This window comes from Ruditapes philippinarum, unplaced genomic scaffold, assembly GCF_026571515.1.
Source record: "Ruditapes philippinarum isolate M1 unplaced genomic scaffold, ASM2657151v2 ctg1130_1_1_1_1, whole genome shotgun sequence".
NCBI classification, from domain to species: domain Eukaryota; kingdom Metazoa; phylum Mollusca; class Bivalvia; order Venerida; family Veneridae; genus Ruditapes; species Ruditapes philippinarum.
In genome coordinates this window covers 98976-114288 of record NW_026856835.1, presented here as the reverse complement: position 1 = coordinate 114288, position 15313 = coordinate 98976, and the positions used below count along the sequence as shown (strand labels likewise).

Genomic DNA, 15313 nt, shown 5'->3' with positions numbered 1-15313 from the left:
AAGAACATACATTCGGGTTTTCTTAGTATGCTACTGTAAATACGTATGTTAGACGTTATAATTACATATGATGAAACAAAGAAAATCACAAAGAAGAAAGAATTTGCACACTATATAATATCTAAACAATTACAGGGAACTAATATGTTAAATTATGTCAAACTAATAAAGTAAGTTTTCAAAAGGTAACACAGAGATAAACAAACTGACTTCAACAATAATCAAAGTTCAACAATTTATGATACTGACGAACAAGGAAGGTATAGTAACACTGACATGTAAAATGAGCAAGGATTTTACTGATTTCATACATCAATTTAAACACTTTTACGGTAATCTAGAAGAAAAGAGAGTTTCTTTATCATTATAAGCTTGATACACTACAGAAAATGACAAATGTTACAAAACAAATATTTTCTATGAAAGCTTATATAACATTACAATCTGTCGATATAATGCAAAAAGGCAATGTCGGTTCTTTGTTTTTTGTTGATAGATGTATAAGTACTTAATACACTGTATTATAGGTATGCTAACTTCTCTAGAGTTTATTGTTTTATTGTTTTTATCATTCTGTTTTGTAACACATCTATGTTTCTGTTTTTTCCGGCTATTGAAGTTACGGTTTGTGGCATCTTGGAGGAAAAACAAACATTTCTGATGGTAAAAGATAAAACTTTCCAACAAGAGAAAAAATGTTTGTCGTATGATTGAAGTCGAGAATAAGAAAGGCATATTTGAATTAGTAAAATGTCATTTTGGATGTTTTTATTAAAGTTCACTTGGTCGTCGTTTTATGTATGTATTAACGTTAAGGGAAGATAACTGGCCAACTGGCCGATTAAGAGAGTTTAATTGATCAATCAACTGCGGAATACAGATGCATTCTCAACAATTGAAAGATACGTACAGAATAATTAAAAACTGATTAACTTTTGATAAAAAAGTTCAGGTCTTTTAGCTTTGGTTTATACAGAATTTACTTAAGTTCGATTGTGTAGGAAGCTATAAGCTTATAGATACACTTTCGAAAACCGCATGGTTTTAACAATGTTGGAATCTTCTGAAATGATAGCAAATGACGTAAAAAAGGCGTATTAGATTTATAAGAAATATTCTACACGAAGTCTGTGTATATTCTCCTTCATTGAGATAGAGTGATACTAAATTATTTCTTAAAACTCCATTTATTCAACCGTTACTGTTACCGCTAAATAGTTTAGATTTGATTGTAAATCTTTCAATATGGACGTTTTAAGGATACTACTTAATAGAGAAAGTGTAAAGAGCGGAGCTTTTGATATCACGGCAAAAAAGTGTCGGCTAACCTTGATCTGCACTTGTAACATCCGAGACCACCGTGTATTTGAAAGTGTTTACAAGTCATGTATAAAATAAAAAAAAAAGTCAATTAACAGAAGGGTAAGTTACAACATTTGAACAATAACAAAGTACAGAAGAACTGATGTCAACAAATATTTTAGTCCAACCTTGACCAGAACTGTAGGAAATACGTAAGCGAAAAGGCATACATATTCTTACAGCTTTGTACCAATCGAAGTATTCTTTTCATTAGCATTTACTTCATTGAGTGTTATCTATGGCCTCCATTGGCAAATTGTTTACATTGTATGTGGCCATTATCGTAAGTGAATTGTTGTAATGGAGAGAGAAACAACAAACAGGTGAAGCTTTGTCAATCATAGTAACATATTTACAGTGTTCTGTTGAAAGGAATATCCATTTTATATTTCTCACACTATTTTCTGAACGCAAAAGAGAATAAGCAGTATAAGCTATATATGTAATTACCCGAGGAAAGACTTCGGTGGTGTGAATCAAACTCGTTAATATTATTCATAATTACGCTATGATGAACTTATTATGACGCATTGCCTAAACCTAAATTACCTCTAATAACGGGTAAATAAAATTATTATCCGATTACCTAGTAATGTTTAGCATATGCCATAATTTGAAACTATTGACATGCATTTGCATTAATTCTTATTTAACATTAAAATTGTTAATCTTAAAATATGTGCAGTTTACTTCGACTGACTTTCCGTTTAAGTACAAGTGCCATACTCGAAATCTGCCCATCCCGTCCCAAAATACACACCTATAACTAAGTAAAATTGCCAGTGACATGTTTAGATACCAGCTTATGCATCGACAGACATATTACTGTAATACGTTTATGGAAAATGTAAATACTCATGAAACACAGCTTATTTAAAGATAAATCTTCAAAATACCACAGCCTCATAAGGTCATAGAAGTTTTATCGTGTGGTCCATAGAAATACCAAAGCAAATTATTAAAATAACAATTCGATTGAAACATAAGTAATTTACGTACTGATGGAAGACAGTTTTTTATAAAGATATTTTATTAAAAACATAAAGTCTAATAGTTTTAGGTTCTCACTCGTCAAATAAAAAATTTCTAAAATAAAAAACGTTCTGATTGAAGTCATGCAAAAAGCTATTATACCCACCCATCACAATGACCATGCCACGCTTTTACTTCTGTGAATTATTTTTTTGGCTAGAGAATTATCTCGTGCGCGCTTGAAGCAAAAATTGCGAATATCTAGAAGTATTTTTTTTTAAGAATTTCCTTCAAGTTTGTAATAATACTTTTATAAAACGCCAAAATGATGAGTACTCGTATCAAAAACATGATTCTTTTTTTACAAGATTTTGTAAAGTTTTGTACTGAATGACTGGAATGGTACAGCGCTATATCGATGAGCTCATGGATTATGAATCAATGTATTTCTTACCATTTGCAAGTAGAAATAACGGGCATAGAAAGGGGATACATCTCTTTCCATTAACCAAAACACGTATTTATTTCGACTAAGTATTACTATTTCAGCGCATACTTTTAAACTATTTGATTTTTTAGTTTCTTTAAGTCATATACTAATTTTTACAGTAAATATTTATTTATATTGTATGAAACATAACAGTTAGATTTTAAGTATACCAATATAATTGTAATGGAATGATAAGTGATGTATAATTTAAAACAATGAGCGTGATAAAAAGGTTAAAGACAGGAGTAAATGTATCTTAATCAACATCCACTTTAATCTCCATAGGGCTTTCATTTCATTAGAAAGATATTATTTACTGTCAGCCTTTTTTTCTGATTCCTCCGATACCAATTTTTGTAAGAGTGTTTATAATTATCAACATAATCATTTTCAATCTTGTTGACGTGCATGTTAAACAACACTTCATCAGTTGAACAGGTACAAGTCGGCATCTTGTATGTAAAGGCAGTTGCAGAAATGTTTTTCTTCATTTTTCAGCGGCATACGAGATATAAGCAGAACTTGGGTGGATAATATCAAAAGCACACAGGGAGTTTAATTTACAAAACTTGCCATAACCTTTCATATATCTATAATATTTCAGTATTTTCAAGCAATTTATCTCAAAATATAATATCTAATTCATATTAGAAACAGTTATATCTAACAAAACCACATATTCTTCAATAAAGAAAAAAGAATAATCCTATTATATAAAAAGAACGTAATAACTTAATGCACTTAATGAACGCAGAGAAAAAAAAATCTAAAAATGGATACAGAACTGATAATTCTATCATACCATGAATTGTTGTTTGTTGTTTTTGTCTAACTTTATCAAAAAAGATACGATACAGTCAAACCTTTCCTTGACAGAATGATTTACCTCGTAATTCGTCACGCTTGCTATATTGTTTACATCGACATATTTCCGAGGGAGTTATGATAATCATATTATTCTACTAAACACAATAATGGTGTTAACATTATTATCATTACGAGAACAAGCCTACTTATTTTTCTGTTAAATAACATTATATATTGAAGCATCAATATAACGGAGGCATAGAGAGCAATATAGAGTTAATAATAATAATAATAATAATAATAATAATAATGCTCGTCTGTTACGTTACTTTTTTATTCGACGATTGTGACGTTTATAAAGTTTTAAAAAGAAGAAAGTTTGCTGTATTGAAAATTCTTTATAACGATTCCTGATATGTTATATGGCCGTACATTTACTGTTGTTTGCAAAATAACCTTCACAAGCGCCCCGGTTTATATAGGAAACAACTGTTCATATGGGGCCATCTAACCTGTAAGTAATAATATACATGTCTAAAATACAAATTCTGAATAATGTAAATCATGAAACAAACCAACTGTTCAAACTATATCCGATTCTTCATCTTTTCAAGACTAAGATATCAAATAATGTGTTTAATGTGTGCAATTATCGGTCACCTTATACAATTTTCCCTTTTGAAGAATATGTAGTACAAACAAGTAGATTGAACTCATTGTGAGTGCGCAAATTTAATTACTAAGTGTAACATTTTATGTTTTTAGTAGATGCATGTGTGTAGCTGATATTGAATACAATGGGATGTAACCACGAATGATTCATAATATCGTCATATTTTAAATTGTCTCCCTTATCGGTAGTTTGTCATATTAACGAAGATTGTAGGAATGTCCTAATATATTTATTGTGGCAGGGTTTTATATAATATGTCCATGACATTTTCTTATTGCTCATCTTTCCTCAACATTACAAGAAGCAATCTCAGTTGAATATCAGGAAAAGGAACTTTTAACTGCTATCGTCGCGCTGTATTTTATGCTCGTTCGCCCAAGTAACACTTAAAATAATAACCATAAAAAACATAGATTATGTAACCCTCGGAATGCAACCTGATGCTTTTAAACAAGGATATTGTTACCTACATTTTGTAATAAGGAATTTACTCTGAACAAACAACTTATCAAATACACATAGACCGTTGTTGTAAAATAAGGTATACAAATATTAAAAAGTTATCTATTAAAATGGGATCCTGATTAGAAGATAAGTGTTTGAGAAGGCAGTACTTTAATAAATGGACACTACGCTTTCCTCTCTTGATTACATCTCACGGGCAAAGTAGGAGACTATGATGAGCAGTCATTAACATTATTTTTGGTATTCAAATGTCTTCAATGTCGGGACTAAAAGCGGGAATTGAGGTTTAAACTAAAGAAATATATTTGAATTAAAAGTTGAGCTGACAAAAAAAACAAAAAAAAACAACAACAACAACAAACAAAAAATGAAAAAACAACAAAGAAAAACATGAATTTCAAAAGCTTCAATGTTTTGGTGTTTCCATAACCTTACTGTCATTTCTATTTTAACTTTAGTGTAACATAAGATTATCAACAAAAGAGGAATGCAATCGCCAGTAAGTAAGTAAATAACAAAAGAGGAAGAAGTTAGTGGAGGTTAAAGTGACGGTAATTTGATGTTACCCATATAGAGTCAAAATACTTTACTCCTTGCAGCGTAAATTGTTTATTACCAGTTTTTGGTGTAATGTAGGTAGGTGTATTATAAAGGATTATAAACAAGATTACAATTTGATACTGTACGGTAAGGTTGAAAAATGTATTAATATATTTATGAATATTATGTCTATGCTAAATTGACATCACATTTGAAATGTCCAGTTCTCAATTGATATGTTTTGATGATTAAATAGTCGATAACTGTGTTTTCCTATGCATTTACGTCATTTTACCCTTGTTAACTATATCGGCGTTTTGCGTTTCTAGCGATATCATGGAAGAAACATGCGATTTTTAGCGGGTTTTCTACGTTAATATTTAGTTTTTAGCAAAATATATACGATGACTAACTGCGCTTTTCTGCCGTGCGCCGGGTGCCGTGTATGTGCTTATTTAAAAGCAATACAAAATCATTATTTATTGGCGTAGGAAACTGTTCCTTTTAAAATGTGTTGATGATATTCTACAAAGTTAGCTGATAAAATTTCCTCATAATACACATTGACGTTCAAGAGATTTTTAAAAGTCCACGAATTTTTGGATAATTCCACGTATGTCATATGTTACCGTCAAATAATTTATACATTTATCTAAATCTATATGTAAACGTATAGCTTACTTTCAAATATTAAAGAAAAATACTATTTAAGCTGTTTATATAATAGTCTGTTATCAAGAGCACAAATCACTGCCGGGTACCGCTTCTGCAGAAAGTTTCCGTCTGTAAAGGAACGAATTAATGCGACAGCATATTGCAAAGTTATAAAAAAGGTTCATTTAAAGGAACTCCACTGACGTTCAAATGCCTAAAACATAAAATTTGAGTTTCTCACATAAATTAGCTGGGGTATTCAAACCAGAAAATATGCAAAAGATGATTAAGAAATATACTAAAAAAATTGAAAATCGTATTGTGTGCTATTCCAAGTATTATCCGGGTGTAAAGCGTTATAACGCTGTTCAATTTTACGTCATTTTTTTCAGTATTTGAATGATTATTGAGGGAAAACAGAGTGAGCGGATGATCTTAACTTTTTTCGACGCAAGAATTTTTTCAAACTCTACATCAAATAGAACATTAATCTCGAAAAAATATTTTCAGTTCCGTCAAGTAAAAAAAAAAAAGTCAGTGGAGTCCCTTTAAGAAATCAAGTGTTGACTAAATGCATTAAAATCGTTGCAAAAATAATATTACTTCAGCCTTAAACGTCTCAGTTTGATCAATCGTTTTATACTGGACTTTTGTGCAGTCAAGTTTACAAGTTTCAAATTTTAATTTAGTAGTAATTTGATACACGGTAGCTTCCTGGTTATCTTTGTAAATCTTTTCAAATATTATACTAATTTCTGCATTAAATAGAAAGCTTTATGTCAGGATTTTAAGAAGTTTATTGTATACGCTCCATTTTAAAATATTTGCATTGCCTTTGCTTAATACTGTTTACCTTCACATTGCTTTAGACACAAAATTTTCAAAATATTTAACAAGGTCACGAGAAGGGGTTATAATTTTTAAAATCATTATGTATTTATACAGTGAATGTAGTTTGAAAAGAGTCACCGGCAAGATGAAATTATTTGAAAAGGAATTGTTAGTGTCAGTCTGTACATTTAACTGAGAAACATGGAGGAAGCTATACTGGTAGCTTGCAAAAAGGTCGATATTTTAACTTGATGGCTTGCTAAGGTCATATATAAACTGCAACAATTTTTAACATGCCATTTTTATTTATTACTTAATTGATATTTAATAAGATTTCACGGATAACGAACATAATAGTTATCTAAAATAGACAAGTTAAATGTCTCTTTATTCATATTTAAGAACATTTTATAGAGATGAGGAACACATAGTTCATAAAAATGTAATGTATTTAGATGCGTTAAGTGAGGTTGCCATACATTCAGAAGGATTGATATTACATAAATATTCCATCCCACTGCGGGTGATAGAACGAAATATTCACCCGAAACTAGTGACAAACCGAGGTGTAAGCCTCGGTGAACATTATCATATCAATAGGATAATAGCTTGTTTTATCATTGGAAAATCTGGAAAATGATACATTCATCAGAAGCACCATAGAAAAAACAAAACTGTATGAATATTCGTTTCTGACTCCTACATTGTACATTTTATTTAAATATAACTGATACTTAAGGCGGTGCTAAGCACATGGACGTAAACTTTTATTTCGAATACTCTCAATATCATACATATTCAAACCAAAACTCATGAAAATTTTCGTTTCGTGGGACATAAACGCTTTAATTTTAATCCGTTTGTTTAGACAGCAAATTATGATATAAACAATGCATATGTATTCTTCACCGGAATAAATGTATTTAAACTTAATCAAATGAAAATTTGAACGTCGCCTGTAGGCGTAAAGGAGCTGGCACTTCTTAAATTGATATTACATTAAAGGTACACACATACGATATTGGCTATAACTATTTCCCTACATTTGTCTGAGTACGAACAAAATTTCCGTATTTAAGTTCAATTCTTCTTTAATTTTAGATATTATACATTGATGTTCTATAACAATAATTCCGTTTCAGTACGTGTGTGAATTCACAAACTAATATGATTCCAAGTATGAAACAAACAATATTTATACTAGCACGTTTTTCAAATTCATTTTAATTTACCTAAATTTAACTATACTCAATTAAGTTGAAAAATGTGATCTATGATAGCCTACGCATAGAAACCCCGTATATTTACTAAATTTCGTTAAGATAAATGTACAATGAACAAAATCAATAAATATTAAAGGCGTGAAGTAAGCAAAGTAGGTCTAGCGGCGTACCTTTGGTGGTCACAATGACTCAGATGATACAGTCTCCCAATGTTCCCAGTCACCCGTGCCAACTCAGTCGTCTATTCAACCGTCATCGTTTCAAGAGGGCAGCCTTCCGTGAATGCCAAAAAAGCCACCAAGACCAAAGACCAAGTCATGTGCGGCCGATACGGCCAAGAAAGTGGATCAAACCTTTGCTGAACAAATGGCGAGCACACAACGACTCCAGGAAAACTTGAGGAGGTAATGAAAGATTCTAATAGTCCTCACTGCTGTGGTACACTGGATTGGTTCAGAGATCCGTTTTTTTCCCGATGACCTTTAAGTAGGGTTTCAGAAGGAATCTTTTAATTTGCTTATGCGTTACAAGAACCAAGTACGTAATGTTACATATCAGTTCATGCAGCCTAGATAGTTTCAACAGCTCCAATGCACCCAGCATCTAGTGCACTTGGCATACCAAAAAAACCGTCTCAACAACAATGGCAAGGACCCTCGAATACAGGTGTACATAATCTGTCGCAGTCGTCAATTTGAGCCATCAACACGGTGGGCTTTTCAAGTCTACCCGGTGGTACTTCCAACTTTTCGACACCAGAGGCACCAACAACCGAATATAATACTGACCATATGATCATAAATGGTACTTAGGACTTACAAGTTGATAATGATAACAGGAACACACCATCGGCCACAGTTGACAGCTTTTACGATGAGAATATCATCTCGTGACTTCACTGCTACATGTTTTCTTTTACTGTTTTTAATTTCAAGTATTATTTGTTTGTTCATAACAGATATATTTACTTTTCCATGGCAGTGACATGTGCACATTTTATTTGACTTTTCAAGTTCAGAAATGCTTTATTACGCTTGAGGAGTGTGTGTTGCTCGCTGGTCATATCGTTTAGAGATGTAAAATTATTTGATTAGATACTGGTGATTGTTTGATTAAGAATAAGCAAAAAAAACAACAACTTATGATTCCATGTGGAAATATTTTGGGCATATCATATTTTCGATTAAGTATAGTTTTCGCCTTTGCTATTGGCAGTACTACTACAAATTAGTTACACGTATTTAGTAAATCATTTGCGTTCTTTTAATTGTTGCATTGTAGCAAATTGTGCTAATAATGACAAGCCTTAATAATATCTTACTTTTTTGTCATAATTTATATTTTTTCATGCATCTATTTGACTAGAAAACATTCTCATTACATAATTAAGCACGTACAATAACACGCAAATTTCAAGAATAATACCTTACGATGGTGTCTGATTTGTCAATAATCAGGCCGACGAGTACAACTACCATTATACACTTTGTCCTTTATAAGGAAATGATTAAATCATAGCATCCTGCCATGGAACTGCCCCACTATGTTATAGTAGGTTCTCTGCTGTTTTCCTTCCCTTGTTCCAGGATTACCTCTCGTAACGCCGTGCACATCTTGCATGCCTCCTTTATGTATCCAAGCGCCGGAAATCAACTCGTGGTTGCATCCTTCTCGGTCTATTACTGCGTTCTGAAGCGCAGGATACCGTATTCTCATCAGATTGTGAAAACAAACGCAGGCTAGTGACATTGACTGGACGGTTTGTGGTTCCTGCTTAAGTGTTGTCAGCAAACATTGAAACCGGTTCGTTAGAATGCCAAATTCATTTTCCACTATGTGTCGAGCCCTGGACAATCTGTAGTAAACATTATGTTTAAGAAACGATTGCATTTTTTAATAAGAGACTACTTATCATTTAATATGAACTACATCATTACCAATAAAGGAGACTGTTCAATTCGTATAATTTGATGCTAGGATCATTTTAAAATATGATAAACAAGATTAACAAGGAAAGGCGGCATTTTTTAAGACCAATTAACCCATTTGTAAGAGTGACTTTACAAGATGAGAAGATGTGTAAATGGACGCTAACTAACTTGTTCTTCATGTGTCATGTTACGGATGGCAAATGGCATCAACAACCAAGTTTTCAGCGGGAAGGCAGGCATCATCTCAAACAATAAAGTATGAAATATTTCTGTCGTCATCGGGTAGTGGCTCGGGTACAGGGAAATCAAGGGTACCACTTTCAAGGGCGACTTTTAAGCCCGACGCATTAAATACGGCACAGTCGAACCGTTGGCTCCTATGTCTACTCACATAACCTTATAGTCGGCATCAACCAGACCCAGTAGAATAATTGAGTGAAATCCCTTTTAAACTGAACCAGTGTGTTTCGGGGCTTTAATGGTGATGTGTTTGCTGATAGATAGCACCTTTGGCGTGATGAAAGTTCCATCGGATGGAAAACGTCTGTGCCACATCACGCAATGCATCTCCTGTTGTAGGAAATGTCACAACCTCATCAACATTTTCAGCTGCAATAGCCTCGCAGACATTTTTTAACGAACATAGTGTTGTTGGGAATGAATGGCTTAGGCTGTGGTAGCTGTCCCCGAGGCAAGGTGCCGAAGCATGAGGGCCAGCTTCAGACCATGCGCCAGCAGTTTTCTTAACCGAGTAGTTTGTTTCGTAAGCCTATGAGTTAACCGTAGAACAAACTCATGGAACATGCTGGTTCCATCCTGAGGAAGTTGATGAAGTCGCCTTGTGCTTCCCTCTCTAGCTCGACCATCAAATTTTCATAATTTCTAAAAAGCAACCTGCGATCTATCCATTGGCGGACCCAATACTGTCCCTGTCTTGGCTGTTGCTTTCTTCTTCGACGTTACAGAAGTATCACCAACGCAGCAGCATCTTCTTGTTGTTGCCCATGCATCTGAAGTCTCCTTGGTACGTCGGTAATGGCCATTATGGGCTGTTTACTCTCTCGCTACTGTGATAAATGAAAATGTTTCACATTAACACCTGATAGCCTTGAGTTGTGTTTAGTAATCCTGCAATGGTCGTACTACAAGTAAAACACGAGTTTTTTCTTCTTTGTATATAGAGACAAAATTACAGGGAGTGTTAGAATTAAGAGGTAATATCGGTCTGAGCGGTGTTTATCAGCTATTTAAATATCGGTTTGGAGCCTTGATGCGAATTGCCATGTAAGCCGTAGACCTGTGTCGCTAATTTTTATACTTGCAAGCGGAGATATTTCGGTGCCGATTTTCGTTAACGCTGTCCGATTTCGCACCATACAATTAACAAAATAGAGTGAAATAAGAATCCCTAAAGAAAACCCAACGCGGCAAATTTGAAAATGTTGCAGGCTCGGTTTGATTGAGCCTGTTCATGGACGGTACTGTCAAGTACAAACTACCGTCCACGCCCCCAGCACCGGCTTAAGCAGAATTCAACATTTAACATGAACTGGTAAAATTAAGAATTTTGAAACATCCGCAGATGTGTTAAGATAATAAGATATAATTATTTAACAAAAAAAATGATAAGAAAGAGCAGAACTAGTTGTGTTTACCATTTTTAGTCCATGGACTCGACTTTTAACTGTTAATTCCTTCGATTTACACCTAAAATTTATGCGGAACGAAGAATTTCTTCCGATTTCTATAATGTATTTAGTCATATATTGGTTTCCCCTTGGTGATTCGAAGTATGTCATGTTACTAAATGAGAACGGGAACAAATTTTACGCATCAGTCGCTGGTAAGACAGTTTAAAGACAAAACCAAATAATAACTTCTTTAGGGATTCTGTATTTACCCTATTATAAATTCAGTAATTTATTTCTTACATTTGTATATTCTACAGGAAATTACTTATTATTTTGTAGTTCACAGTGGGTATTTTATTGCTGTACATTAATTGAATTCTATAAAAAGATGACCGTAATAAGGCCAAAAATCTATTTACAGAAGTAGTCACTATTGCCGGCTCGCCACGGCGAGTCGGTATTACGTGAGGATTTTACTTAGAAACAACATAAAACTCTGAATCCATCCAAAAATTAAATCGAAGCTTGGCTTCCAGCTTTCTACAAAATTTATCTGTCAGGGCTGGAATCCAAAATTATTTAGCCAATCAAATTTAATCTTACATAGCGTCAAAAAACCTTCAATTTTCACGCCATTTTTAAAAAGCAGCAAGTATTGCTTTGAGCGCAAAGATATAATGATGATTAAAATGTTTGTTTTCATGAATTCTTTTCAATAAATCATATTTACACTGACTTTTGATTTAGCGATTTAACCTGTTTTCTCTGTAGTAAGTTTTCGTTTGGGTAATTAACATAAGTGTTCATCTGGTTCAGTGCATTTTTTTCTTTCTTTTTTTTTCCGGTCATTTTCGGTATTTAGTGTATGTATTTACTGGGATATACTATTCTCCGGTTTGGTCGCTTCCGGTCTCTCCCGGTCTATTTTGACCGGGATTTACGAGACTTGAGAACTTGTACAAATCAAATGTTAATCATGCCCCATGAATCTAAATTCGCCCACACCCAAGAGAGTTCTTCAGTAATATATTCCTGTAAAGGACTTGTGTCTGTCACTCATTTAAATACTAAATAACATATTACAACTTAACTTTGTATAAAGAGACATCTTTATGAATTCTACCTATCTAACATTTTTTTGGTCAAGGTCAACAGGCCATATAGTAAATGTGCATAGACATAGGGACTTCATTCTATCTGTTTACATGCATCTTCATATATACTCATATTCTGCTTTGTTAAACTGAGAGAACTGGCTTCCATAACTTTATATGTCACTTTTATTTTGATGTTCGCTGAAGTCTCTTCAGCTAACAGAACTGTCATTTTTACATTTAAACACACCCCTGGAAAAAAATTACGAAGCGAGTCGCTACTAGCTTTTTAAAAAACTAACCTTGTTTATATTTAGTCTGAAACTTAATGTAACGATCATATGTGTCGCGCTATGGCAATAAATAACGAACTGGTGAATTTTGCAGGAAACGAAAACAATAATTGCACTCTTTATAAATTCTGAACAAATTAAAGTAGGCGATTTTTACGAATTGTTATATCATAGTATTCATATGTTCTTTGGATTTTTTCCCGCTTAATAAATAGCCCCTTTCTTTTTTCGGCTTTGATTGTTCTTCTGACATTTTTTACCTTGAATATTTGAATCGACCCTGATTTTTCGATTTTCTGCTGTAGGAAATTGATTCTATTTTGTTTATACGCAATCGGGAATATGTTGGTTTTAATGGAATGTTGATTTGCCGAATACTGTGCTATTTTAACAACATAACCGCTACCGTGGTCCGATGATTTCTAATCAAGTTCTCTCTGGCGTGGGTTCGATCCCCGGGGAGAAGGTAGTCTAGTACTTTTTGTAACTCTCCAGGAACGATGGTTAGGAAACTACCCGCCTATATGACTGAAATATTGTTGGGAAAAGGCGTAAAATGAAACAGACAAACAAACAAACAGAAACTTTCGTCTGCAATTTTAAAATGAGGTGTTATGGGTTTATTGATAGGAATGTAAACACACTGGTGGGTCAAAGAGGATTTTGAAGCAATTCAACAAAATAGTAGATTGATATCCTTATAAATCAATACACAATAGCTCTTTATAAGTAGCTTTTATATCTTTGACTTCATGAACATGATAGCGAATTTCCTCATACCTGTGTTAAATTCATGTAACAGTCTTCCATTTTATTGATTTGTCTTTTTGAAATTTACCTCACATTTTTTATTCCAGTGTGTGTTTTTCTTTCAGTATTATTCTGTGACTTGAAATATTACTACAGAATATAACTGTGTCCCAGGTATAAATAGAAACCATTTCTATTAAAATTTGACCTGGAAGAAATGAATGTTATATTACTTTTTTAGTCCCTTTTTTACTGTTTTTATATACTGTTTGTGTATGTGTTACAAAGATAATAATAAGAACAGGCTTTATCTATTTGACTACTGTTTTGTATTTTGCAAAGACAATACATTTAATATTCTAATCTCTAACAAACCTACCAAGTTCATTCATGATGAACAATGTCTTTCGGCGCCCATTCATCTATGAAATACAATCCTGGTAAATTCCAGTTAAACATTGGAAAGAAAATCTGGTCATCAGATGTCTACTAGATCATCGTCACTTGGTGCATTTTTGCTTGGACACCCTTTGGTGCTTTTGCTTTTGCACCAATGCTTTTCTTGTTATATCATGATACACCATTTGCCGCGAAACATGTAAAGGCCATTTTGAAAACTTAAGTCGATGAAAGTTTTGGCTGATTTACATATGGATTTTTTACCATAAGTTGTTGATATTTGTAGAAAATGAGTAGCAATATAGGTGAAAAAGAAAATCCACATGCTTTGATATTCTTTATCATCTGTTATTACTGACTATTCACAGTACTATGTTGCACTACTGTCATGTCACATTACAAATCTTGTAAGTAGTGTGTGTATTAGATTTACCTTCCTTACCAGGTATGCATCAGTGAAAGCATTTTTTTTTTAATTTCATATCTGACCCCTCTTTCATGGACCGTGCATACGATACGTTTAATTATGCAAATCTCGATGATTTACAAAACATCCAGAACAATGAACCTTAACAAAAAAAAATGACCTGTGTGTAGGAATGATTTGGTAAGTTATCTGTAATCAGCGCACTATTTTGCTCGGAGCTTCTCAATTGCTACATTTCAGGAACGTTTGTACTTGTTTTATCAAGATTTCAACAATTAAAATAACGTGTCAGACTGGATTTTATTGTGTGGATTAATCATTCTTGTTAGTGTATTAATATGACTTAATTCTAGCGCCTTTATGAGTGAGTTGTTTACTTAAGATGACTTTAAAAAAGTCTCCCCGTACATTTAATCAATGATGTTATATTTTCGATCCTTAAAGATCGTTCAGCACGACATTATTGTTGTGTATAAATGTTACGTGGTACTTTTAGTTTCTTCTATTTGGCCATTTTCAACTTGGGTGGTTCCAGTATTCCTACTTGAATGCTGTATAATCACCCTAAGGATATGTTGCCTGCTTTTTAAATTTGTCTTTTGACGTCTTATCTGTGATATGCAGGCTTCATAACCTCAGATCCCCTTTCAAAATTCCATTTTATTTAGTTCCGCCCATTGTTTTCTCGTTTAGGTCAAAAGCATTCTTTTACTTGTGGACCATACGCCGCTTTTCATGGAATGGCACTACTGTGTCACATTGAAGGTTCCA

At 33.2% G+C, this 15313-nt stretch overlaps 1 protein-coding gene across 4 annotated transcripts in view; it reads left to right on the top strand.

The window, feature by feature from the left end:
• The first annotated feature begins 5338 nt into the window (after window positions 1–5338).
• LOC132747845 (fibropellin-1-like) overlaps window positions 5339–15313 on the top strand; it is a 33138-nt gene continuing 23163 nt past the window's right edge. For all 4 annotated transcript variants that reach the window (XM_060737375.1, XM_060737373.1, XM_060737372.1 and 1 more), the window contains exon 1: window positions 5339–5456. The gene's annotated coding sequence lies outside the window, so the exon portion shown is untranslated. The remainder of the gene's footprint in view (window positions 5457–15313) is intronic.